The sequence below is a fragment of the Manis pentadactyla genome, chromosome 2, assembly GCF_030020395.1.
Source record: "Manis pentadactyla isolate mManPen7 chromosome 2, mManPen7.hap1, whole genome shotgun sequence".
NCBI lineage: Eukaryota > Metazoa > Chordata > Mammalia > Pholidota > Manidae > Manis > Manis pentadactyla.
The window spans coordinates 154,004,530-154,028,786 of NC_080020.1; positions in this window are offsets into that span (position 1 = coordinate 154,004,530).

Below are 24,257 nucleotides of genomic sequence, written 5' to 3' on the forward strand. Positions count from 1 at the left end.
AACAATTCCCAGACAAACAAAAGCTGAGGGAATTTGCTTTCCACAAACCACCTCTACAGAACATCTTACAGGGACTGCTCTAGACGGGAGCACTCCTAGAAAGGGCACAGCACAAAACACCCAACATATGAAGAATCGAGGAGGAGGAACAAGAAGGGAGAGAAGTAAAGAATCCCCAGACAGTGTATATAACAGCTCAATAAGTGAGCTAAGTTAGGCAGTAAGATACTAAAGAGACTAACCTTGAACCTTTGGTAACCACAAATTTAAAGCCTGCAATGGCAATAAGTACATATCTTTCAATAGTCACCCTAAATGTTAATGGGTTGAATGCACCAATCAAAAGACACAGAGTAACAGAATGGATAAAAAAGCAAGACCCATCTATATGCTGCTTAAAAGAAACTCACCTCAAACCCAAAGACATGTACAGACTGAAAGTCAAGGGATGGAAAAACATATTTCAGGCAAACAACACCGAGAAGAAAGCAGGGGCTGCAGTACTAATATTAGACAAAATAAACTTCAAAACAAAGAAAGTAACGAGATAAAGAAGGACACTACATAATGATAAAGGGCTCAGTCCAACAAGAGGATATAACCATTCTAAATATATGTGCACCCAACACAGGAGCACCAGCATATGTGAAACAAATACTAACAGAACTGAAGGGGGAAATAGACTGCAATGCATTCATTCTAGGAGACTTCAACACACCACTCACCCCAAAGGATAGATCCACTGGGCAGAAAACAAGTAAGGACACGGAAGCACTGAACAACACAGTAGAGCAGATGGACCTAATAGACATCTATAGAACTCTACATCCAAAAGCAACGGGATATACATTCTTATCAAGTGCACATGGAACATTCTCCAGAATAGACCACATACTAGGCCACAAAAAGAGCCTCAGAAAATTCCAAAAGATTGAAATCCTACCAACCAACTTTTCAGACCACAAAGGCATAAAACTAGAAATAAACTGTACAAAGAAAGCAAAGAGGCTCACAAACACATGGAGGCTTAACAACACGCTCCTAAATAATCAATGGATCAATGACCAAATCAAAATGGAGATCCAGCAATATATGGAAACAAATGACAACAACAACACTAAGCCCCAACTTCTGTGGGACACAGCAAAAGCAGTCTTAAGAGGAAAGTATATAGCAATCCAAGCATATTTAAAAAAGGAAGAGCAATCCCAAATGAATGGTCTAATGTCACAATCATCGAAATTGGAAAAAGAAGAACAGATGAGGCCTAAGGTCAGCAGAAGGAGGGACATAATAAAGATCAGAGAAGAAATAAATAAAATTGAGAAGAATAAAACAATAGCAAAAATCAATGAAACCAAGAGCTGGTTCTTCGAGAAAATAAACAAAATAGATAAGCACCTAGCCAGACTTATTAAGAAGAAAAGAGAGTCAACACAAATCAACAGTATCAGAAACGAGAAAGGAAAAATCACGACAGACCCCACGGAAATGCAAAGAATTATTGGAGACTACTATGAAAACCTATATGCTAACAAGCTGGGAAACCTAGGAGAAATGGACAACTTCCTAGAAAAATACAACCTTCCAAGATTGACCCAGGAAGAAACAGAAAATCTAAACAGACCAATTACCAGCAACGAAATTGAAGCGGTAATCAAAAAACTACCAAAGAACAAAACCCTTGGGCCAGATGGATTTACCTCGGAATTTTATCAGACATACAGGGAAGACATAATACCCATTCTCCTTAAAGTTTTCCAAAAAATAGAGGAGGAGGGGATACTGCCAAACTCATTCTATGAAGCTAACATCACCCTAATACCAAAACCAGGCAAAGACCCCACCAAAAAAGAAAACTACAGACCATTATCCCTGATGAACGTAGATGCAAAAATACTCAACAAAATTTTAGCAAACCTTGAGAAATTGGGGATCAACAGAGGTGAGGCTTAGAACCTCACCCCCACTGTTCTGAGAGAAATCTTCTGCATACGTGGATGTTTTATTGCCCTGGTCTAGCTTGGACTAACACATAGTCTACAGGCACACACCTGATCATCTACATTTGCTCTCATACAACACTAAACTATGTTTTCTACCTTTATCTTGTATCTACCTACCACTTCAGCATTTTATTAAAAACAATAATAATAAAGAGAGAAATGTGATATCCACATATAAATCAAGTATAAAAACCAAATGAGTATTCATATTTGAACTGACTGTTTAGAGTTCATAATGCATGAGCAAAACCGAAAGTTTCTGTGATGACTGCCCTTGTACTGTTCACTATGTAATTTATTCATTATGTAAGAATTTGTTCTCCATGTAAGAACTTGTTTGTTATGCCTCAGAAGATTGGAGACTGACGAAAATTAGGCTTGGGGTGGATTAATGATTGTGCATTGAGCATTGACTCCCCTATACAGAATTTTATTGTCGTTAACAACCATTTGATCAATAAATATGAGAGATGCCCTCACAAAAAAAAAAAAAAAAGGACAGACTTCCAATGGTAAAATAAATAAGTAACTGGGATGTAATGTATAGCATAAGGAATATAGTCAAGATATTGTAACAGCTTGGTAGGGTGATAGCTGGAACCTAGAATTATGTATATAAATGTTCTACCACTGTGTTGTACACTTGAAACTAATGTAATGTAATACTGTGCGTCAACTACCCTTCAATAAAAAATAATTATTTAAAAAAAAAAAAAAATTTTAGCAAACCAAATTCAAAAATACATCAAAAGGATCATACACCATGACCAAGTGGGATTCATCCCAGGGATGCAAGGATGGTACAACATTCGAAAGTCCATCAACATCATCCACCACATCAACAAAAAGAAAGACAAAAACCACATGATCATCTCCATAGATGCTGAAAAAGCATTTGACAAAGTTCAACATCCATTCATGTTAAAAACTCTCAGCAAAATGGGAATAGAGGGCAAGTACCTCAACATAATAAAGGCCATCTATGATAAACCCACAGCCAACATTATATTGAACAGCGAGAAGCTGAAAGCATTTCCTCTGAGATCGGGAACTAGACAGGGATGCCCACTCTCTCCACTGTTATTTAACATAGTACTGGAGGTCCTAGCCACGGCAATCAGACAAAATAAAGAAATACAAGGAATACAGATCGGTAAAGAAGAAGTTAAACTGTCACTATTTGCAGATGACATGATACTGTACATAAAAAACCCTAAAGACTCCACCCCAAAACTACTAGAACTGATATCGGAATACAGCAAAGTTGCAAGATACAAAATCAACACACAGAAATCTGTGGCTTTCCTATATACTAACAATGAACCAACAGAAAGAGAAATCAGGAAAACAACTCCATTCACAATTGCATCAAAAAAAATAAAATACCTAGGAATAAACCTAACCAAAGAAGTGAAAGACTTATACTCTGAAAACTACAAGTCACTCTTAAGAGAAATTAAAGGGGACACTAACAGATGGAAACTCATCCCATGCTCGTGGCTAGGAAGAATTAATATCGTCAAAATGGCCATCCTGCCCAAAGCAATATACAGATTTGATGCAATCCCTATGAAACTACCAGCAACATTCTTCAATGAACTGGAACAAATAATTCAAAAATTCATATGGAAACACCAAAGACCCCGAATAGCCAAAGCAATCCTGAGAAAGAAGAATAAAGTAGGGGGGATCTCACTCCCCAACTTCAAGCTCTACTATAAAGCCATAGTAATCAAGACAATTTGGTACTGGCACAAGAGCAGAGCCACAGACCAATGGAACAGACTAGAGAATCCAGACATTAACCCAGACATATATGGTCAATTAATATTTGATAAAGGAGCCATGGACATACAATGGTGAAATGACAGTCGCTTCAACAGGTGGTGCTGGCAAAACTGGACAGCTACATGTAGGAGAATGAAACTGGACCATTGTCTAACCCCATATACAAAAGTAAACTCAAAATGGATCAAAGACCTGAATGTAAGTCATGAAACCATTAAACTCTTGGAAGAAAACATAGGCAAAAACCTCTTAGACATGAACATGAGTGACCTCTTCTTGAACATATCTCCCCGGGCAAGGAAAACAACAGCAAAAATGAATAAGTGGGACTATATTAAGCTGAAAAGCTTCTGTACAGCAAAAGACACCATCAATAGAACAAAAAGGAACCCTACAGTATGGGAGAATATATTTGAAAATGACACATCCGATAAAGGCTTGACGTCCAGAATATATAAAGAGCTCACACGCCTCAACAAACAAAAAACAAATAACCCAATTAAAAAATGGGCAGAGGAACTGAACAGACAGTTCTCCAAAAAAGAAATACAGATGGCCAACAGACACATGAAAAGATGCTCCACATCGCTAATTATCAGAGAAATGCAAATTAAAACTACAATGAGGTATCACCTCACACCAGTAAGGATGGCTGCCATCCAAAAGACAAACAACAACAAATGTTGGCGAGGCTGTGGAGAAAGGGGAACCCTCCTACACTGCTGGTGGGAATGTAAGTTAGTTCAACCATTGTGGAAAGCAGTATGGAGGTACATCAAAATGCTCAAAACAGACCTACCATTTGACCCAGGAATTGCACTCCTAGGAATTTACCCTAAGAATGCAGCAATCAAGTATAAGAAAGATCAGTGCACCCCTATGTTTATCGCAGCACTATTTACAATAGGCAAGAATTGGAAGCAACCTAAATGTCCATCGATAGATGAATGGATAAAGAAGATGTGGTACATATACACAATGGAATACTACTCAGCCATAAGAAAAGGGCAAATCCAACCATTTGCAGCAACATGGATGGAGCTGGAGGGTATTATGCTCAGTGAAACAAGCCAAGCGGAGAAAGAGAAATACCAAATGATTTCACTTATCTGTGGAATATAAGAACAAAGGAAAAACTGAAGGAACAAAACAGCAGCAGAATCACAGAACTCAAGAATGGACTAACAGGTACCAAAGGGAAAGGGACTGGGGAGGATGGGTGGGTAGGGAGGGATAAGGGGGGGGAGAAGTAGGGGGGTATTAAGATTAACATGCATGGGGGGGTAGGAGAAAAGGGAGGGCTGTACAACACAGAGAAGGCAAGTAGTGATTCTACAACATTTTGCTATGCTGATGGACAGTGACTGTAAACGGGTTTATAGGGGAGACCTGGTATAGGGGAGAGCCTAGTAAACATAATATTCGTCATGTAAGTGTAGATTAGTGATACCAAAAAAAAAAAAAAAAAAAGGGCAGTTCCTGTGTGGTAACCTCCAATGAGTTCTACACAAGGGTATAAAGGGCACATAAAAGTGTAGGCAAAGGGTCTGTTTGCGTCTATACAGAATATCAAAGCCTAATTGGGCTACTCCGAAAATGAACTAAGATACGATATGAAAGAGAACTTCCAACATCAGCACTCTCTGGAAGACTCATGCCAGAAGATGATCATCAAAAAACCCCAACAACGATCCACGCACTGCTACAGCTGTAGATGCACTCATCCCACCAGCTCCTGGACTTTCCATGGGAATGAGGAAGAAGATATCTAAGCTGGCCTGTGCATACAGTAAAACAACAAATTTGACTGGATCTATACTGTTGGAACTCAACCAAGAATTAGGAGAAGTGCAAATTGTAGCGCTCCAAAATCTTACAGCTACAGACTATTTACTGTTAAAAGAACATAAGGGATGTGAACATTCCCCAGGAATGGGTTGTTTTAATTTGTCTGATTTCTCTCAGACTGTTCAAGTTCAGTTAGACAATATCCACCATATCATAGATAAGTTTTCACAAATGCCTAAGGTGCCTAACTGGTTTTCTTGGTTTCACTGGAGATGGCTGGTTATTACAGGTAAGCTTTGGTTATGTAACTGTACTCCTAGTATGTTAATGTGTGTGCGCAATTTAATTAGTAGTTTAAAACCTATACATGCTGAAGTTACTCTACAAGAAGATATGTCAAAGAAATAATCAATCTTCCCATGTTTTCTTCCACCTGCTACTTCTATAGCTTTTCTTCTTCCTTCCTAATTTCAACCCTTAAATAGAATTCATGCCTCATATCAAATTTACCGAGTATCATAATTCTTTCAATTGGTAAAGATCCCTCAAGACAAATGCTGGGCATAGAAGCCACAGGGCATAAATATGCAAAGAAGTAAAAAGCTAACCTTTTCAAACAGTAAGGCTTCTCTCTCACTTACCAACTTTACATTTCCCTGTATGGCCCCGGAAGATGACTGCTTAGCCAGAGACGGGTAAGATTCCTCAAGGGAGGAACAACCTAAGACAGGCACAGTCGCAGGGGGGCCATCAGGTGAGAAATTGGGGATCAACAGAGGTGAGGCTTAGAACCTCACCCTCCCTGTTCTTAGAGAAATCTTCTGCATACGTGGATGTTTTATTGCCCTTGTCTAGCTTGGATTAACACATAGTCTACAGGCACACACCTGATCATCTACATTTGCTCTCTTACAACACTAAACTATGTTTTCTACCTTTATCTTGTATCTACCTACCACTTCAGCATCTTATTAAAAATAATAATAAAGAGAGAAATGTGGTATCCACATATAAATCAAGTATAAAAACCAAATGAGTATTCATATTTGAACTGACAGTTTATAGTTCATAATGCATGAGCAAAACCGAAAGTTTCTGTGATGACTGCCCTTGTACTGTTCACTATGTAACTTATTCATTATGTAAGAATTTGTTCTACATGTAAGAACTTGTTTGTTATGCCTCAGAAGATTGGAGACTGACGAAAATTAGGCTTGGGGTGGAGTAATGATTGTGCATTGAGCATTGACTCCCCTATACAGAATTTTATTGTCGTTAACAACCATTTATCAATAAATATGAGAGATGCCCTCACAAAAAATAAATAAATAAATAAAAAAGGACAGACTTCCAATGGTAAAATAAATAAGTAACTGGGATGTAATGTATAGCATAAGGAATATAGTCAAGATATTGTAACAGCTTGGTAGGGTGATAGCTGGAACCTAGAATTATGTATATAAATGTTTTATCACTGTGTTGTACACTTGAAACTAATGTAATACTGTGCGTCAACTACCCTTCAATAAAAAATAATTATTTAAAAAAAAAGAGAGTAGTGGTTATCTTCTTTTCCTTCAAGTAGTGGTTCATCTTCGAGATGAAGGAATCCTGGCTTCTAAACCTGTCTTTGGGCTTACCTGTCATATGCACTAAGGCTCTACTCAGTGACTTTATGTCGTTTGTTTGCTTTCTATACAACCTACTCTAGAACTTAACAAATGTCTGTAATAAGTACTGTGACAATTATGATAGAAATTATGATGATGGGTAATAAGTGCTATGTTAATATTATCCTTTTCCAGCATTTTGGGAACAATGGCAAGTTTCATGCTGATGTTTTTCAGTGAAACTACCCTATGTCCCACCTCCTCAAAACTGCTCCAAAGCCACATTATTCTTTGTAAAATTTATTATATTGGTTTAAAAGCCTTAACTGGTGTCTTGGCCCTTGGTGATAATTAGTAAATTCTCTCTGAGAAAACCTTTTATGGTATATGGCCCACTGACAGGCATGTGCACAGGCAGATGGGCCCACTCATCCATCCCCTGTGCTCAGCACATTTATTTCACTAAGGCCTTGAGACATCCACTGCCCAGTGCCAGCCAGCACATGGTACCAAGGCTGGTGGACCCAGAAGACAAAACCAAAGAAAAAACCAAAGAACAATACAGAGAAAGAGGAAGAATAGTGTAAGAAACTTCAGAAACAGATATGTTAACCACCTGTTCAAGTTCCTTTACTAGGTTAATTATATTCCTCATTTTAGCAGCTAAAGAAAAGAATGTTTTTGATTTTGATAAGAATTTGATGAATTTGCTTATATATGATACTTTGGAATATTCTTCTGAGATGTTCTACTGCTCAAAGAGGTATGATCAAGATGGCATTCTTTTGTACCCAGCAATTTCTAGGTCCTTATTCACCTCGTCATTTTCATTCTTGATGATATTGTCATCTTCATTACATGGGCATGGACAATGTGGCCCACATGTTCTAAGTGCTAGTTAAGTGCAGGAAGAACATAACTCTACACTTTTTCTCAAGAGCAGAAGTTTTCAGTTTCAATCTCTTGAATCGTCAATCCAGTACCATTTGGGATGGACACAAGGAAAGGCAGATTAAACTGAACACCCTTCATGGCCAAGAGGACTTACGTACATCTGTTCTCATCACTAAAGTCCTAGAAAAGATGAGTGAACTTCTAGTTTCCCTGTTCAGCCAATCTGGCCTACTTTCTCTGTGTTTGTGTCTCTCCATACAAAAAGCTGGCACAACTGTCATAATTAAGTAAAGTACTACAAATTAAAACCAGCTTAAAGCCATGTACGGTCAACAGAGTTGTGTAAAATGTGTTTTCGTTAGATTAACTGGACCAAGATAAAACTTTAGAAATGACTGATTTTCCCAGTCAAACATGTACTTCCAGGTAACATGTGATAATAAGGGGAGCAGTGATAGCTGAACAAGTTTAGGAGAAGGCAACAGTTAACTCTACAGAGGTCATTTACAGCATTTACTTACAACTTACATAAAGGTGCAGTTTTCAAAGTGTGACTCAGGGACCCCTACAGGTCCCTGAGGCCTTTTCAGGTACACCCACAAGTTCAAAACTACTTTTATAATAACACTAAGATATTGTCTGTCTGTTTCACGGTGTTGACATTTGTACTGATGTCATGAAAAACCAATGGTGGGTAAAACTGCTGGAATATTAGGATGGAGGCCTGCAGTGGCTCCACACTGGGCTGGTGGCACTGTATTCTTCACTACATACTAGGGGAAGAAAGGAAAGTTCCCTTAAGGGGACCTTTGATGAAGCAGTAAATATATTAATCTTATTAAATCTCAACCCTTTTTCACGTTTGTTGTGATAAAATGTGAAGTACACGGTTGTGAGATTATTCATGTTATGAGCTGAACCAGACACTTTTTTCATAGAATATCATTTTTACTTGAAAGAACAACTAATCGACAAACTACAATTATTGAGCCTTGGGCACTTGGCAGATATTTTCTTGAAAATGAGTAAAGTAAGGCTGTCACTTCAAGAAAACAACTGATAATATTTATTATTCATGGTACAATTTATGCTCTAAGTGAAAATCATAATTTGGGGTGATTTATACCCACCACCATGAACTTGACAGCTTCCAAAAACCTAAATATTTTTCTGATAAGATTGATTATAACATTAACAACTCTGAGTATTTTAAATATTGTATCCTGTGTCACTATTTACAAGATCTGTGTAAGTCAGTGAACCAGTTTTTTCCAAATGACTAACACGTGATACTACAAAATTAGGCATAGGCAAAAGAGACCATTCAAAGGCACACAATGGATCTGAAATAACAGAGAATGGAACGATTTCCACATTACAATAAACTCTTAAGAAACTGCCACCTATAGAGTTTTGGTGTTGTATCAAAGAATAGCCATCATTATCTGAAAAGGCTATTAAAATACTACTCTCTTTTCCAACTCTGTATCTGTGGGATGATAGATTTTTTCATATTTCAACTAGATGGGACACCAAAATAAATATGAGAGAGAATTCCGCTTCAGGACATCTGTGTGATGAGCTCCATGGACCTACTTTCAGGCCAAATGAGCATAACCGGTGAAAACTAAAATAAAACAGCAATATAATCTAATATCTCTCAAAGTTGTCCTAAGAGCATACATCAAATCAAGAAATATTTGCTCAACAAAATCTATACCAGAACTTGGTAAGAAGACTGAGAGTCTGAGTGCCTATGCTGAGACCCTCTCTCCCTGCCCCAGCGCAGCTTGAGAGATGCTCCACTGAGATAGGTGTGGCCAAAAAGATGGGGCTTCCCCGCCCCTCAGTTACCAATCAAGAGATACAATAACTCAAGGGAGGAGCATGCTACCAGCCTTTCTCATCCCCTCCAACTCCCAGTTGAAGAGGCTAAATTCCTAAAGTGGACAACATGTTGGAAGCTCCCGTTCTCCACTCAGTCCCATTCATAACATGGAGAACTTATCCCAGGTGAGGCAGGGTGAGAATACTGAGACCCTCATCCCAGCTTGCATGTAGGGTGGAGGTTCTGCACGAGGAGAGGCAAGCCAAAAAGGCCAGAGACTACCATCTCCACCCAGAGCCCCGAGAATAGTGGCTTAGAGATTCCCCCAAGGCTAGATGCAGTCCATAAGAGCTTAGCATTTCCAAAGCTCTCCCTAAAGGAAATTACTTTATTTGAAACAGACTCTGGGGAATAGACTTTTGGGGTCCCCCCCAAAAGTGCAGATTTTGGTGATCAGCAAATAAGAGGAGAACTGGTAGCTCCTTTGAATGACTGCAGCAAGCTAAACCATTGGCCAGCTAGTTCACTAGAGAGAAGTGGGAAATAAACACTTAAGAAGCGTTCTTCTGGGGTTAGAGTAAGCCTCAAAGACAGGCCTCAAAAATTACCCCTGCAGTTCCAGGGAACTGCCAAAAATAATAGAGCAATTAAACAGAAATTAGTGGGTTCTAACAGCTCAGTGTGATACTAAATGAGGCAGAGAACACAGCAGAGATAAAAGAAAGAGACAAACTCTCAGAAGAAAACATAGGTAAACTTCATGATGTTGGATTAGGCAGCAGTTTCTTAGATATGACACCAAATGCACAAGCAATAAAAGAAAAAAGCACCTGCAATAAAAGAAAAAAATACCTAAACAGGCCATCATCACAATTAAAAACTTTTGTGCAGAAAGGACACAATCAAGAAATTGAAATGACAACTCACATAATGAGAAAAAATAGTTACAAATCATATATCTGAGAAAGAACTTATATCTAGAAGAAAAAGACTCTTACAACTCAACAATAAAAAGGCAAATAACCCAGTTAAAAATTGGATAAAGGATCGCCTCCAAAGGAAATATATAAATGGCCAATAAGCATATGAAAGAATGCCTACATTATTAGTCATCGGGAAAATACAAAGCAAAGCCACAGTGAGATAGCCTGTCAAACTCACTAGGAGGGCTAAAATAAAAAAGACAGGTAATTAGAAGTGTTGGAGAGGACATGAATAAATTGGAACCCTCATACATTGCTGGTGGAATATAAAATAGACTGGAAAACACTCTGGCAGTTCCTCAAAATGCTAAACACAGAGTCACCATATGACCCAGCAATTCCACTCCTAGGTATAACCAAGAGGAAAGAAAACACACATCCATATATTTAGAAGTTGTACACACTGCTAAATACAACTTTAACCAAATACAAACCTCATAGTAGCTTTATTCATAATAGTCAAAAGGTGGAAATATAGCCTATGAAATATTATCAAATGATAAACAAAATGCGGTATAGGCATACAATGCAACTTTAGTCAGCAGAGAAAAGAAGTGAATTACTGAAACACTCTATGACATAGATGAACCTTGAAAATATTATGCTAAGTAAGTGAAAAAAAATAGTCACAAAGGACCATATATTGTATAATTCCATTTATCTGAAATATCAGAATAGGCAAATCCACAGAGACAGAGTAGATTGGTGATTGACTCAAACAGGGTCATGGGGAGGGGGTTATATAAGGGGAAATAAGGAGTGAAAGATAAAGGATAAAAGGTTTCTTTGGGGGGGTAATTAAAATGTCCTAAAATTAATTGTGGTGATGGTTGCACAACTCTGTGAATATACTAAGAACCACTGCATTGTACACTTTAAATGTGTGAATGGTATGATGCATGAATTACATCTCAGTAAAGCTGTTATTTTTAAAAGTAGGTACGAGAATCTAGCTGTTTTCCATTGAGACAGTCATTAAAGAGATTTGCAGAAATGTGAAAACAATGCCATTCTTATTAAAACTTATATTTTAGAAAGTACACTTTTCTTAAAAATATGTTTATTGTAGCATATAATGGGTTTATTGTTGCTTAAGTGTCTTTAAAGTTTGTAGTTTTAACTTCTAATATGGTAAATATTGAGAAACACCAAATGCATAAATTGTGATAGCTTTAAGAGGTTGTAAGTGAAGACATGGTATGAAAGTGTATGAATAGATAAAATCATTCTAAAATACATATGAAACCACAAAAGACCTCAAATAGCCAAAGCAATCCTGAGGAGGAAGAATAAAGCTGGGGGGATTATGCTCCCCAACTTCAAGCTCTACTACAAAGCCACAGTAATCAAGACAATTTGGTACTGGCACAAGAACAGACCCACAGACCAATGGAACAGACTAGAGAGCCTTGATATAAACCCAAGTATATATGGTCAGTTAATATATGTTAAAGGAGCCATGGCCATACAAAGGGGAAATGACAGCCTCTTCAACAGCTGGTGTTGGCAAAACTGGACAGCTACATGCAAGGGAATGAAACTGGATTATTGTTTAACCCCATACACAAAAGTAAACTCAAAATGGATCAAAGACCTGAATGTAAGTTCATGAAACCATAAAACTCTTAGAAGACAACATAGGCAAAAATCTCCTGAATATAAGCATGAGCAACTTCTTCCTGAACGCATCTCCTCGAGAAACGGAAACAAAAGCAAAAATGAACTCATGGGACTACATCAAACTAAAAAGTTTCTGTACTGCAAAGGACACCATCAACAGAACAAAAAGGCATCCTACAGTATGGGGGAATATATTTGTAAATGACATATCCGACAAGGGTTTAACATCCAAAATATATAAAGAACTCACAAGCCTCAAAAACCAAAAAGCAAATAACCCGATTATAAAATGGGAAGAGGATATGAAGAGACAATTCTCCAAAGAAAAAATTCACATGGCCAACAGACATATGAAAAGATGCTTCACATCACTAATCATCAGGGAAATGCAAAATAAAACCACAATGAGATATCTCCTCACACCAGTAAGGATTGCTAGCATCGAAAAGACTATGAACAACAAATGCTGGCAAGGATACAGAGAAAGGGGAACCTTCCTACACTGCTGGTGGGAATGTAAGCTAGTTCAACCATTGTGGAAAGCAATATGGAGGTTCCCCCAAAAACTAAAAATAGAATACCAGGAATCCCACTCCTTGGAATTTACCCAAATACAACTTCTGAGATTCAAAAAGATACATGCATCCCTATGTTTATCGCAGCACTTTTTACAATAGCCAAGATATGGAAGTAACCTAAGTGTCCATCAGCAGATGAATGGATAAAGAAGATGTGGTACATATACACAATGGAATACTGTTCAGCCATAAGAAAGAAACAAATCCTACCATTTGCGACAACATGGATGGAGCTGGAGGATATTATGCTCAGTGAAATAAGCCAGGCAGAGAAATACAAGTGCCAAATTATTTTCCTCATTTGTGGAGTACAATAATGAAGCAAAACTGAAGGAACAAAATAGCAGCAGACTCAGAGACTGCAAGAAGGAACTAGTGGTTGCCAAAGGGGAGGTGGGTGGGAGGGTGGGTGGGGAGGGAGGGAGAAGGGGATTGAGGGGTATTATGTTTGTACACATGGTGTGGGGGATCACGGGGAGAACAGTGTAGCACAGAGAAGGGACATAGTGGATCTCTGGAAACTTGCTACAGATGGACAGTGACTGCTTTGGGGTATGGGTGGGGACGTGATAATATGGGTAAATGTAGTAACCACATTGTTTTTTCATGTGAAACCTTCATAAGAGGGTATATCAATCATACCTTAATAAAAAAAAAAAAGTGTATGAAGTGAACGAAATGAATTCAATGAAGAATGCCAAGGGAAAACATTTGTCATTTACATACTGATAGTAGGTACCACCAAAAGAAGAAAACACTACTGAAAATTGTTTGGAACTTTACTTAAAAACAACAAATGCCCTTTTATACTATTATTTGAAAATACAAGGTATTATACTTTCAAAATTAAAAGTATATTTAGGATTACCACAGATTAGTTTATAAAAAATTCCTAGCAAAATGAATATGCCTATTTTTATATATTTTAAGGCTAAGCTGTATTCTCCAAAGGTATCTTTAAAACTGTTTTCATCTTGTAGGACTTTAGTTAGCTGGTGATGTAATAATAAATAGCCCTGCCATAGAGGAGGATGTGAATGACATCAACTGGGCAATACCAGAGCCAACAAATGGTTGCTGCGAGGACAAATGGGGCCAAGTGGACTGTGCCCAAAAGAATCCAGTTTCCAGTCATTCGGTGGACATTTAAGTTTGTTTCTCTTTGCATTGAAAACTAGCAACCACCTATGGCAACTCTCCACCGATTAGAAACAAAGGGTTTCTCCAGTGGTTACACTATAGAACATTCTCCATGGTTAAGGAAGCCTATTGTTAACCAAGCATGTGTGGCTTAAGTTTACAAAGTCAGAGGGCTGGGTGCTCCTCACAGTCGTTGCTACCACACCTCCTTAACCCCTGACTCCTAGCCCTTCCAGGGGATCTACATGGCCACCTGCCCCTCTTTCCTTACATCACGGGTAAAAATAACTTAATAGGGTTGTCCTTTGAAAGGCAAAGACAGCTTCTCACACAGTAGGTCTTCACTAAAGAAGTGTTATTTAATATGGTAGAACTGGATTGGATTCTCAGAATTAGAAAAGGGTTGAAAACATAAAGGAATAAGAAGATCCATATAGACATAAGTTAGTAGTTACCAGGGGTGGGGGTAAGGGAAAATGAGAAGTAACTACTAATGGACACAGTGTTTCTTTTTGGGGTGAGTTAAATGTTCTGGTATTAGATGGTGGTGATAGTTGTACAATTCTGTGAACATAGTCCAAATGACTGAATTGTACACTTTAAACAGACGGATTTTAAGGTATGTGCATTATATCTCCAACAATCAATAAATAGTTATTTCACTGGCCAAAAAGAGCAGAGGGAACAGAGTAATTTAGTAACCGGAAAGGCTAGTTCACAGACATTTTGAGCAACAGTTGTTTTATTTTTTTAACTGAAAACCTGATTTGAGAGGCAGGACTCGGCATTTTGAGAAAGGTTTTTTGTGAGATCAAAGGAGCTGCATAGTTTCTCTTTCTGGCATAGAGGAGAAGGTTGAAGGCTATTTTTATGACATTTGAACATTGGATTACGTGAGTGTAAATGCATGCAGGTCAATATTTGACTTCGCATTTGGTGCGGGAGAAACTATTGAAAGATTAAGTGGTTCTTATGAATACTCTGTATTTAAAAATCTCTAGTGTATTTTAAATTTACGTATTTGGACCAGGAGCAATTTAGGACATTTCTAGGCAAAGGTCTCGTTAAAGGGAGGACTACCTTAGACATACAGAGATTTGGAGTCCAGCATAAAGGAGATGGAATTTAAAAGGGAAGGAGTTGTAGCTCCTTGTAAAGAGATGTCCCCGCCTTTACAGATTTCTGGTCCTCCACCATCCCTTCCTTGAGTGTCCAAACTAGGGAGGTAATAAATTTAAGGCCCCATACTTCTGCCTGAAAGCGCAAATGGTCTTCTAAAATGAGTGACTGAGTTGGTACCCTAATACAGTTTGACTTCTCAGACCAACAAGGCTATTGCATGAATAGAGGAGGGTCCTGACTCAGACAAAACCTTGCCCACTCCTGGGAAGCAGACAAGGTGAAGATCTAGCAAACCCATTGCATAGACTTGTATACACAAGTCTAGACTCACATAGGACTTGTGCAGTCTCTGTGTAAGGGCCTGAGCGCTCCCCAGGAGGGAACTCCTCCTAAGGAAGAGAGGGACAGAGTGCTATGGAACAAGCACCGATGCTGCTGGTGCGATTGGTCCTCACCCAGGCTTCCTCTGTGCTGGTGCTCGAGCCCCCAGGAAAGAATCAGTAATGAGTACAAATGGAAGGAGATGGTATCCCTTAAATGCTTGTGAGATGGAGGCAGCATTAGCTGAGTGTAACACAAAAAGGGAAAAAGGCTTCTGTTTTCAGCTGAGCTAAGCTAATCCCTAGGCCCAACAATTGTACTGCTAAATTGGGCATCTCTAGGCTCTGCCAGTTGGAAGTGGGTGGCTGCTATATATTTCCTCCCCAGATGACCTCACAACTAGGTGGTAACAATCACTGTTAGGCTCAGAACAGATTCGGCCACATGTACAAACCTTATTAGCAACTTTGTAAAGGGAAGAGCAAATGGGGTCCCAGATCGCAGTCTCACTGGCAGGTGTTAGACTGCAGGGTCTTCTGGTTCTTGTGCCCTAGTTATGTGAGAGACAGACCCTGAACAGCTTTGCTTCCATGAGAGAAAAGTAATTTCAAATATCCCTTATGTTAATTAACCCTCTAGGGCAGGATTTCTTGAGCATTTTGTACCATAGACCGCTTTGGCTGTCTGGGAAACCTTTGGATTCCTTCTCAGGAAAAAAACAAGAGAAGTTTCTAAATTGATAAAATATATAGGATTGTAAAGGAAACAATGATATTGAAGTACACTTCTCAAAATATTTTTTTAAATTTGTGTTATGGTAATGTATGTGCTTCCTTAGTAACGCTTTAAATAACGAAATCTAGTGGCAAGCCTAGTAATCATTGTGATTTTAAAGTAATGATGAGTATGAACAGTCTTGGAGATACAGCAACAGCCCTTATACCAGTGAAAACACCTGAGATTTCTTCTGTGGGGGAATCATTGGAACTTTCCTTCTACCATGCTTTGCTGCCTGCTTGCATGACAGAGGAAAACAGTTTTCCAGTTTGAGGAGAGTGAAATGAAGATGTGATTTTTTGTCTATCCTAATTGAGACTTCCTGAATTCTATCCTTAGCCTCCTGGGAGGTGAATGGGCTCCAGGTGTAAGAGCCCTGCCCCCAATGGATACAGATAACATATTCCTGATCAGGGAGCTTCAAAAGGTAACAAATAGCCCTGGGGGAAGAAAAAGTCCTTGCCATTAATTTACACTGCATTACACTGTCTGCACTGAATCATATTAAAGTAGGTTATAAATCCTTTAATAGCAGACTTTGGGGAGGCAGAGCCATACAAATACCAGGGAGGAGGCGGCAGATGCAGAATCCTGGCCAAGATGGGAGGAGTGGGGGCTCTTAGAGAAACAGTAGCATTGTCAGCAGGAAGCAGGGCAGGAGTAGTCCTAAGAAACAGTTGGGAAATGGAGATGATGGGCCTGATCAGTAGACAGGGCCAGCATAGGTGAAATGAAACAACAGAAATGGCCAACACCGTTTGGTAATTGACTAGATGTGCTTGTAAGCACTTTGGAAGGTGCCCCTGGGCACCTCTAGAAATCACCTGGGGACATTCCTGTATCACTGGTGGGTAGCTAGAACCAATGAATATTATGTTACAATATTTCAGGTGGGTTTCCTCTGCAAGTGGCACAAGTTCAAAGCTTGACATTTATCATTCTGCTATTACTCAAGCTTAAAAAAACATCAACTTAAATTCAGAATTTATCAGACTTGCTTCAGTGACAAAGCCCCCAGAAGAGTGGGGTTTTCTTTAAAGCAGAAGAGCCTTCCAGCAGAACGCCATTGCATAGCCCATTTGCTAATGCATACGAGATCAGGTGGCACCCACTTAGAAATGTTAAAAATAGCACATTGGCATGTCATTTGTCACCTTCTGCACTTACTCAAATGCAATAGAGGTGGAGTATGAACCTCTGCACTTATTCAAATGCAATAGAGCTGGCCTTGGTGGGACTGCTGTGGGTGGGAGGACTGATATTCAATCTTGTCTTCAAACTTCCCTTGTTTTTCACTTGTGTCTGGCCCACTGTTGATAAATTCTGTGAATCAGTAACCTGCAAAAGAAAAAGTAAAGTTCTCAGCCTCTGTTTTAGAGAAGACATCTCCATCCAATCATCTGGGGCTGAATAATTCACCTTCCTGGATCACTTTTCTGAACAGCTGTGCTTTGGAAGGGGGCCTGGGCTGGACACCAGGAGACCTGTTGCTATCACAGCCCTGCTGAGGACTAGTTGTCTGACCTTGGACAAGTCCTTTACTATCTTGGGGCTTCAGTTTCCTCTCTACTAAATCTCTGCAGAATTTTCCCATTCAAAAATTATTCTATAGCAATATAATGCTTAAAGGAAAGACATTGTGCATACTTCCAGTATTGTTTTTGATTATTTTAGTCCAAATACTGTTTAAATACATAAACTTATGACTAGATATAAACTCCTTATGCAGATGATTTTAGAAATCTGAAACAAGCAAAACAGTGAATCCAATAAAAATGTTAATCTATATAGATTATGAAATTTCAGTTACTTTTATTCATTATTAATTCGACATGATGGATAATACTGGCTTGCTGGACCTAAATTGCTGCTCACAACTAGAATATGTTGGCCAGGGCACTGCCTCTCCACCATGTTGTTTGATGACTCAGTTCTCCCATCATCCTCTCCCTTTGAACTATTGTGAAATTTTCTTCAAGCCATGGTCATTTAGTCTTTACTTTGGAAAAATGCCCTGTTTACATATTATGTCCTCCTTTGCTCTTTTCTCTTGAGCCTGTAATTATTAAATAAAACTACATGGCACCAAATGCCACTGTAGTTGATGGCTGTATTTTCATAAGGGGTCATCTTGATGAGACCCAAAATGTTTCTATTAATATTTTTGTTAGGTTATCATTGCAATAAAAAATACAAGAATTTTAAATTTCTCATAAATTCACGAGTCTCTGGGATCTCAGTTTGAGAGTTGTTGTGTTAGGACTTTACAGTGGCCTTCAAAGAACCTTCTTCCAGTGTCTGCAGGCTACCTCCTCAGGAGGATGTAACATATACATAAGGCCCTCAGTTCTAAGTTTTTGGAGATCAGGACATAGAACACAGATCCAGTACACTTTCAAATGTCATTAGACACAGTGATGCCCAGAAAGAAAAACTTGTGTTCTCTATTACAGAAATCCAATTCCCATTGCCTGCTTTCCAAGAGATATCTAAGTAAGGGAATATGTTGTGGTCCAAAGACCAAAGGGAATCTTACTACAGTGAAGGAAAACAGCCTGAGACTTACACCTTGGACTCTACATGTGTGTTCCATTCAATTTTACACAGGCTGCTGTCATAGGAAAAGCTCATTAGGCTCAATTCACAGAGAGATGCTCATGGTGGTCATTTTGAAGTGTGCTGCCAGGAGAGTGGATAACCTTCACAACAGAGTTCAAGTTCTGCAATTTGTAGAGAAGTCTATGGTAAACAGAATGCCATCAGCACCCACAAGTTAAAGCTGACCCTTACAGTGCGCCTCATGGTCAGAGCAATGTGAAGCCAGCGCTCTCATGATGAGGCACAGAAAAGTAAACTTGGCATGGAAATTGGTCCTGACACAGAAGCCAACCACTGCACAGGAAGCTCAGAGTCCACTGGTGGCCCAACAGGGATGTATGTTTATAGAGTGGATCCAGAATGACATTGTCAGGCTCTTTTGCATTTGGCCACTGTCACAGAGAAGCATAGAATGTTCCTCACCCTGAACTGGTGGAAGAGAACTCAAAGAGCCAGGCCATTCAGTGGCCGAGCAACTGCCAGCACCAGAGTAACATGGACATTGACAAGGTCTTGCAACTCTCAAGTTTTATGGGCAATGAATACCCAGGAGGCAAAGCATTTTTACAAATATTGGGTTTCATGGTGGTTGCACATGTAGTCTTTTGAGAAACTGCTGTTTTTCTGCTCTATCATTTTACAGCCCCAACAGCAATCAATGTATGAGTGTTTATTCTAAAATTCATATGTAAAGGAAAAGAAACTGAGAACCTAAAACAATTTGAACAAAAGGATAAACTAGGAGCACTTGGAAATTTTCATTATACAAGTCCTGAACATGGTGTGTTAGATTTACACCTTTTTTTTAGTGATTTAATTGATTTAAAAGATTTTAAATGATCTTTTGATTTAAATGATTTTAAATGTGTGAATTTGAAATAATAATGCATTTAAAATTTTAGTTTACATGTATTTATTGCTAGTATTTTTCCTTATCAAGAATGGACTTCTTTCTTAAAGGTCTACTTCTTACCTCTTTCCTATCAAAATCCTTGTCCAGGAAGGGGCAGATCAATTATAATTGCAGCAATGGTGAAGAAAAAAAATAAATAAGAAGGAGAAAGAAAGAAAAAGAAAAATCAAGGATAGTTGAAACAAAGCCTGGATTGGAACATTATTGAAAAAACCCTTGATTTTTTAAGCTAAACTTTATTTTCAGATAATTATAGATTCACATGCACTTAAGAAATTAAGAAATTAAACAGTGAGATTCCCCCTTCCCATTACCCAGTTTCCCTCAAAGGTAACATCTTAAGAACTATAGTACAATATAAAAACCAGGATATTGACATGGATAGAGCCAAGATACAGCCTCTCTGTCACCACGAGGTCCTTTATGTTGCACTTTCATAGCCACACCTACTTCTTTTCCATACCCCCAACTCTCTAAACCCTGGCCAACTCCTCTGTTCTCCATTTCTATCATTTTATCTCTTCAAGAACGTTATATAAATGGAATCCTGCAGTGTATAACCTTTGGGAATTGGCTTTTTTCACACAGCTTAACTCCCTGGAAATTTATCCAAGTCATTGAGTGTATCTATAGTTTGTCCCTTTTTACTGCTGAGTAGAATTCCACAGGATGGATGTACCGCTGGTTATTTAACTATTCCTCTATTGAAGTATCTAGGCTGCTTCCAGTTTTTGGTTCTTATGAATAAGTGACTGTTAACATGCCCGTATATATTTTGTTTGTGAATATAAGTTTTCGTGACCCTAGTGCTATACCATTTTATAGCCCTACCAACAATGTATGAGTGTTTATTCTAATATGAAAGAAACCAAGTACCTAAACCAATTTGAAAAGAAGAGAATAAACTAGGAAGATTTTGTAGTTTTCAGTACACAATCCTGAACATGTTCTATTAGGTTTACACCTAAATATTTTTTTAATGATTGTAAATGATAATCTACTTACAATTTTAGTTTCCATGTATTTATTGCTAGTATCTAGATATTTACAATTGATTTTTGTATGTTGATTGGCATCCTGTAATCTGGATAAACTAATTAGTTATTAAGAGTTTTTGTTTTGATTTTTCTGATGGATTCCTTGGGGGTTTCTATGTAAATAAACATGTCCCCTGCAAGTTGGGAGTTTTCTTTCTCCCTTGCTTCCCTTCCTTTATTTTTTTTTCTTATCTGTATGCCCTTTATTTCCTTTTCTTGCCTGATTACACTGGCTAGCTTTCTAGCACAAAGCTGTTTAAGAGAGGTGAGAGCAGACATCCTGTCTTATTACTTATCTTAGGGGGAAAGCATTCAGTCTTTTACCATTAAGTATAATCTAAGTCATAAACTTCTGTGGATGTTCTTTATTCAGTTGAAGAAGTTTCTCAATATTTCTAGTTTTCTGAAAGCTTTTATCATGAATTGGATTTTAAATGCTTTTTCTACTTCTCTTGATACGATTATGTGATTTTTCTTCTTTAGCCTGGTATTAGGTGGACTACTTTAATTGATTTTTAAGGATTGACCCAGTCTTGCATCCCTAGAATAAACCCCACTTGATTTTATTATTCTTTTTAAATATTGCTCAATTCTATTTGCTAATGTGTTAAGAATTTTTGCACCTATATTTATGAAAGATAATGGTCTAAACTTTTCTTTTTGTATGTCTTTGTCTGGTTTAGTATCAGCATAATACTAGCTTCATAAAATGAACTGGGAAGTGTTCCCTCCTCTTCTACTTTCCAGCAGAGATTGCACAGAATTAATGTTAAACTCTAAAGTTTCGGTGGAATTCTTCAGGACTGATATTTCTTTTGGGAAGGGTTCTTAAGTTATGAAAAAAATTCAACTTCATAATATCTACAGAGCTATTCAAATTAGCTGTTTTATAAATGGGAACTGTGGTAGTTTGTATAATTTGAGGAATTGGACAAAGTCGTCAAATTTATGTGGGTAGAGTTGTTTGTAATATTCTCTGATTATTCTTTTAGTATGTCTGTAATAATATCCCTTGTTTCACTTCTAATAAGGGTAGTTTGTGTCTTATCTCTCTTTTTTCCATAGGTTTTAAATTTTACTGATCTCTTCAAAGAAACAGCTGTTTCATTGATTTTCTCTTTTTTTTTTCTATTTCAGTTTCATTGGTTTCTGCTCTGATCTTCATTATTTCCTTCCTTCTTGTTTCAGGTTTATTTTGCTCTTCTTTTTCCTGGTTCTTGAGGTGGGAGCTTAGATTATTGACTTGAGGCATTTCATCTTTTCTAATGTTTGCATTTAGTGTTACAAATTTCCCTCTCCTCACTGCATTAGCTGTGTCCCACAATTTTTGATTTGTATTTTCATTCAATCCAATGTATTTTTAAATTTTCCTTGAGAATTCCTCTTTTACCTATGGATTATTTAGAAGTGTGTTAATTTCCAAGTATTTGGAAACTCTTATTAATTTCTAGTTTGATTCCATTGTTGTTGAAGAATACACTCTCTGTTGTTTCAATTTCTTTAAGTTTGTGGAGGTTTTTTTTTATAGGTAAGGATGTGATTTATCTTGGAATAAGTATTGTGTGCATGTGAAAAGAATGTGTATTCTGATGTTGTTCTGGAGTTTTCTATAAATGTCAACTAAATCTTCTTGGTTGAGGGTGGTGAATACTTTGAAACTTTTGCTGATTTTTTGTCTAGTTCTATGAATTACTGACAAAAAGGTATTAAAATTTCCAACAACAATTATGGATTTGTCTTTCTCATTTTAGTTATATAAATTTTCCATCATATATTTTGCAGCTCTGTTGTTTGATGCATATACATTTAGAATTAATAATCTTCTGAATTAACCCTATTATTATGTAACGACCCTCTCTGTTCTAGTAATTTTCTTTGCTCTCAAGTCCCTGGAATTATTTATTTTTAGATCTTTCTTCTTTTCTAATATATGCACTCAATGCTATAAATTTCCTTCTAGACACTGCTATTGATACCTCCCCCAAATTTTGATGAGCTGTATTTCATTTTATTTCATTCAAGATCCTTTAAAATTTCTCGAGACTTCTTCTTTGACCCATGTGTTATTTAGAAATCTGTTGTTTCATCTTCAGATATTGGGAATTTTTCCAGTCATCCTTGTGTTATTGATTTCTAACCTAATTCCACTGTGGTCTGAGACTATATGATTCCTATTCTTTTATATTTGTTAAGGCATGTTTTATGGTCTATCTTAGTATACTTCAGGTGAGCTTAAGAAGAATGTATATTCTGTTGCTGTTGGATGAAGTATTCTATAAATGCCAATTAGATCCAGTTGATTGATATTGTTGTTCAGTTCAGCTCTATCCTTACTGATTTTCTGCCTGCTGGATCTGTCAATTACTGATAAAGAGTGTTGAAATCTCCATTTATACTAGTGAATCTGCCTATTTTTCCTTTCAGTTTTTGCCTCACATATTTTGATGTTAGGTGCATACACAAGGATTGTTGTGTCTTGGAGAATCGACCCTTTTTGTCATTATATAATGCCCCTTTTTATCCCTGATAATTTTCCCTTCACTAAAGTCTGCTTTGCCTGAAATTAATATGGCTACTCCAGGGTTACAGGTTGAATTGTGTCCCCCAAAAGGAGGTTCAAGTCCTAATCCTCAGTACCTCATACGTGCCAATAAGAATGCGACCTTATTTAGAAATAGGGTTGTTGCAGATGTAATTAGTTAGGTTAAAATGAAGGTCATACTGGAATAGGGTAGAACTGCAATCCAACATAACGATGCCCTTATATAGAGTGGGGAAGTTTGGAGACAGACACACACCGGGAGAGCAACATATGAAGATCAGAGTCATGTTGCCACAAGCCAAACCTACCGAAAGAAAGAGCGAGACCGGGGCAGATTCTTCCCAGCACCTTCAGAGGAAGTACGGCCCTGCTGACTTCATCTTGGACTGCTGGCCTCCAGACCTGTAAGACAATAAATTCCTATTGTCTATTCCACCGACTTTATGGTATTTTGTTACAGAAGCCCTAGCAAACTAATTCATCCAGGTTTCTTTTGATGATTGTTAGCATGGTGTATCTTAAGGCTTAAGCCTGCCATTTATTCTTTGTTTTCTGGGTTTTTTTCCCCCCATGTTTTTAATTTTTCTGTTTTCTTGTATGCCCAACTTCTTTGGGTTATTTGTGTAATTTTTTAGAATTCTGTTAGTATTTCTGAGCGTATCTCTTTTTTATAGTTTTTTTAGTGGTTGCTCTAGGTATTATACTACATATA